The 5,100-nt window shown below is 39.4% G+C and overlaps 1 pseudogene; it reads left to right on the top strand.

Annotated features, from left to right (window-relative positions):
• Window positions 1–2,211: 2,211 nt before the first annotated feature.
• On the top strand, window positions 2,212–3,648 carry LOC118015688 (annotated as a pseudogene).
• The last annotated feature ends 1,452 nt before the right edge of the window (window positions 3,649–5,100 follow it).

Here is a 5,100-nt window from a genome sequence, read left to right as displayed (position 1 = left end):
CCAAGCACATTCCCACTTCAGAGCTCTTGCGGGTAACCTGTTCCTGCTGCCTGGAAGGCAGTTAGGTCACTCATGGTTTTCTTTAAACATCTCCCCCTCAGCAGTGCATACTCTGACCTCACTTTCTAAAACTGCTTTCCACCCCCTCTCCATCACCCTTATCTCATCTTGCTTTATCTTTCTTCATTGAACTTAACAGCACTTTACATTATGTATTTATTCAATGCATCTTTCCTCCAACTAGATTATAAGTTCTGTGATATCAGGGACTTTGTTTTCATTCATTCAACATTGATTTATTGAGCATTTACTGTGTGTTGGGTACTATTCTTGGATTAGAGCACACATGAGTTTACTTAGGAAAATGGCTATCATTTCACTAGGCATTCAATGAATATCTGTTGAATAAATAAATGCATGAATTCCCTTTTAAGCCACTTGGAGCAGAATTATAGTTGATAATTTATAAACTGCAAATATCTTTAATTGTTAACCATATTGAGTTACAAAAATATCTAATCAAAGCTAATATTCGTTGGATACTTATCATGTGGTGGGCACCTGAAATACAACTTTTATTCTCATTTTTAAACTTAGGAAATATGAGAGCTAAGGAGGTTATATAACTTTAAAAAGGTTAAATGTGTACATTAATACAGGTAGTGTAATACCACACCTGAAAGGATAACCATCACATATTCTTCTTCCTCATAATGAAACTTGAGGATAGACTGGCAGGTTTGTGTGGTAACTGAATGACATCAAAGGATTTATCTGTAAAAATTTAAAAACTGACTCACTACTCACATCATTCCACAAAAAACTGAAGGTATAGCTCTAACAAAGATACACACACAAAAAAAATATATTTAACAGAAACGGAAGTGAATAATTAGGTCTAGGTAAAATATGATTGAGAACTAGTAAATTAGGATTAAGAAAAAATATAGCTATGGAAATCATAGGTGTTATCACTGATCTTGTTATTTAGCTCTGAACTTCATGGTATCTGACAGGGGGTGAACAATTTCTCCCCTACAGAAAAAGATATGTTAAAATCCTAACTCCCTGTACCTCAAAATGTGACTGTTTTTGAAATAATGTCTTTGCAGATATAATTAGTTAAGATGAAATCATACTGGAGTAGGGTGAGCTCCTAATCTGACTAGTGTCCTTTTAAGGAGATAGCTACGTGAAGACAGGAGACACACAGAGAGAGCGCCATGCAAAGATGGACACAGAAACTGGAGTGATGCATCTCGGGGCCAAGGAATGCCAAGAATGGATGGCCACCACTGGAGGCTCAGAAAACGCAAGGATATTCTTTCTCTCTGCAGATTTCAGAAAGAGTATGGCCCTGGTGACATCCTGATTTTACATCTCTAGCCTCCAGAACTGTGAGACAACATATTTCTGTTATTTTAAGCCACAAGTTTGTGGTACATTTTTGAAGCAGCCCCTTGGGGGGGAAAGAAAAAAATATATATATTCTAGAAAAGTACAATCCAAGAGGTAGCCTTATTTTAGGAATGAAATCTTCACATGTGATATTTAGTGGATTCCTACAGAAAGAAAATGAATTTGCAGTGATTTGGAAGAAGAAAGACACTCTGATAGCACAATTACCTAACAGACACAACAAGATATATTCAGTTCTAGTGAAGGCTAGAATTATGGGTATGTGACCTGTTCTTGGAAGGGCCACGTGCTTGGTCTAATGCTCTGCTCTCAGTGTTGTGAAATTCTTCACAGTTTTTAAACAAGGTCTCCACATTTTCATTTCGCTCTGGGCCGTCAAATTAGGTAGCTAGTCCAGGCTTGAGTAATAAAACAGTATTGGTGTTGTACAGGGATTATTGAGTACACTAATAAAACAGCGTATGGAGCCTAAATACGACAGAGACAGTATTTCAAATCAGTGGGGAAAGAATGGACATTTCCATAAATGTTGCTGAGACAGTTGGTTATCCACATGGAAAAACAGAAATAATTTGGAACCCAAATTCATACTACAGTAAAAAAAATCAATTCCAAGGACATTAAAAGACCTAAATGTGAAGGCAGAAATATGTACCACTGAGAAGACAATATTTGAGAACATTCCAGTGTTTTCGGGTGTAGGAGACTTCTTGAGTGAGTTGTAAAAAAACAGAAACCATAAAAAAAATTGATAAATTCATCTACATTAAAATTAAGTACTTCTGCTTTTTCGCAACGGTTTGCCGCCAGAACACAGGTATGGTGAAAACCACCGCTCAACCTAAACCAAAATGGGAAAGGAAAAGACTCACATCAACATCGTCGTCATTGGACACGTGGATTCAGGCAAGTCTACCACTACTGGTCATCTGATCTACAAATGTGGTGGGATCGACAAAAGACCTATCGAAAAATTTGAGAAGGAGGCTGATGAGATGGGAAAGGGCTCCTTCAAGTATCCCTGGGTTTTGGATAAACTGAAAGCTGAACGTGAATGTGGTATCACCACTGATATCTCCCTGTGGAAATTCGAGACCAGCAAGTATTATGTGACCATCATTGATGCCCCAGGACACAGAGACTTTATCAAGAACATGATTACAGGCACATCTCAGGCTGACTGTGCTGTCCTGATTGGTGCTGCTGGTGTTGGTGAATTTGAAGCCGGTATCTCCAAGAATGGGCAGACCTGTGAGCATGCCCTTCTGGCTTACACACTGGGTGTAAAACAGCTAATTGCTGGTGTTAACAAGATGGATTCCACTGAGCCACCCTACAGCCAGAAGAGATACAAGGAAATCATTAAGGAAGTCAGCATCTACATTAAGAAAATTGGCTACAACCCCAACACAGTAGCATTTGTGCCAATTTCTGGTTGGAATGGTGACAACATGCTGGAGCCAAGTGCTAACATGTCTTGGTTCAAGGGATGGAAAGTCACCCGTAAAGATGGGAATGCCAGTGGAAGCACACTGCTTGAAGCTCTGGATTGCATTCTGCCACCAGCTTGTCCAACTGACAAGCCCTTGCATCTGCCTCTCCAGGACATCTACAAAATTGGTGGTATTGGTACTGTCCCTGTGGGCCGAGTGGAGACTGGTATTCTTAAACCTGACATGGGGTCACCCTTGCTCCAATGTTACAACTGAAGTAAAGTCTGTTGAAATGCACCATGAAGCTTTGAGTGAGGCTCTTCCTGGGGACCATGTGGGCTTCAATGTCAAGAACGTATCTGTCAAAGATGCTCATCGTGGCAATGTGGCTGGTGACAGCAAAAATGACCCACCAATGGAAGCAGCTGGCTTCATGGCTCAGGTGATTATCCTGAACCATCTAGGCCAAATCAGTGCTGGATATGCCCCTGTGCTGGATGGTCACACAGCTCACATTGCTTGCAAGTTTGCTGAACTGAAGGAGTAGATCATCGTTCTGGAAAAAAGCTGGAAGATGGTCCCAAGTTCTTGAAATCTGGTGATGCTACCATTGTTGATATGGTTCCTGGCAAGACTATGTGTTTCGAGAGCTTCTCTGACTCCTCCTTTGGGTTGTTTTGCTGTTCGTGACATGAGACAGACGGTTGCTGTGGGTATCATCAAAGCAGTGGACAAGAAGGCAGCTGGAGCTGGCAAGATCACCAAGTCTGCCCAGAAAGCTTAGAAGGCTAAATGAATATTATACCCAATACCTGCCACCCCAGTTTTAATCAGTGGTGGAAGAATGGTCTCAGAACTGTGTCAAGTGGCCACTTAAGTTTAATAGTAAAAGACTGGTTAATGATAACAATGCATCGTAAAACCTTCAGAAGGAAAGGAGAATGTTTTGTGGGCCATTTGTTTTTGTGTGTGTGTGTGTGGCAGTTTTAAGTTATTAGTTTTTAAAATCAGTACTTTTTAATGGAAACAACTTGACCAAAAATCTGTCACAGAATTTTGAGACCCACTGAAACAAAAGTTTAATGAGAAAAAAAAAAAATTAAGTACTTCTTCTCCATGTACTCTTTCTCCTTTGCAGGGATCTGAAATTTTAAATAGTACCTGTGAATGTCAGGGGCTTGGCCTTGGATTACCCCAAACAGGCAGGGCTCATGTCCAGAGCTGAGATTTCTGACTTGTTTTCCCTCCTTATTGCCTTCCCTTCTTTTGTGGAACTTTTGGTTTGCATGCCTAAAAGGAGTGAGGACCAGTGGAAGAGAATGGTCAGTGCGTTAGGATTCACCTTTGGGCTGACTAATCCATAAGTTTGACTACATACAGGGGAAATTGATCTAATAAGTAAATAGACTAAGGGCATTGGAAGCCAAATTTCTCACTGTTGGAGAAGGGAGTTAGGAACATGGAAAAGGAAAGACTAGATTAAACTCTGTGGTGTTCGATTAGCATCAGAAAATATCAGTATAAACTCAAGATTTTTAACTTGTCTACCTACATATATAGGGGTGTGTATGTGTGCGTGCACATACACATATAGACCTATATTTCCTATCTGTGTTTAATAAAAGAACCTAGAAGCAATGATACCTCAGTAGCAATGAACCTACTGAATACCTAGATCTTAGTTTCTAAACACCATTCTTCACTAAAAGAACTTAGACTTCATAAAGAATGACTGATTTGACAGGGAAAATGTAAGATGAGCCTATAACAACTAGTTGAGCCAGAACATAAGGAAATGCCCTAAGAATGACAAGGACATGTCAAAGGTCACAGAAGCCAGGTAGAAGGGGCTTCCATCAGCCACATCTTAGATAATTTTACCATGAAAATAAATAGCAGTAGTAAGGGATTGTAAACCCTTGAGTAAAACAGGAATACACAAGTATATACTGATATAAGTAAACAAATACAAATTAATTGATTAATTAAATGGAAAGGAGGGAAAAACTCTACCTTGCAGTAGCATGCTAACTGGTAAATCTAGACAGAATTAGAAAATCACTATTTGGCAAGCACCAGTGTCATAAGTAAGTCAGGAAAAGAAGCATTAATGGATCCTAAATCTGGTAGGTGAATGAGGAGCAGGATTAGTATATAATTTCGAAGAATGTCCTCATAATATACTCCTAAGTGACTTATCAATTTAGGTACAATATCCAAATTAATTAATTTTAGAGGGTAGGTTTCT

This window comes from Mirounga leonina, unplaced genomic scaffold (genome assembly GCF_011800145.1).
Source record: "Mirounga leonina isolate KUSES-001 unplaced genomic scaffold, KU_Mleo_1.0 Mir_104, whole genome shotgun sequence".
NCBI lineage: Eukaryota > Metazoa > Chordata > Mammalia > Carnivora > Phocidae > Mirounga > Mirounga leonina.
The sequence above is the reverse complement of the archived record's forward strand: the minus strand, read 5'-3'. Positions and strand labels throughout refer to the sequence as shown.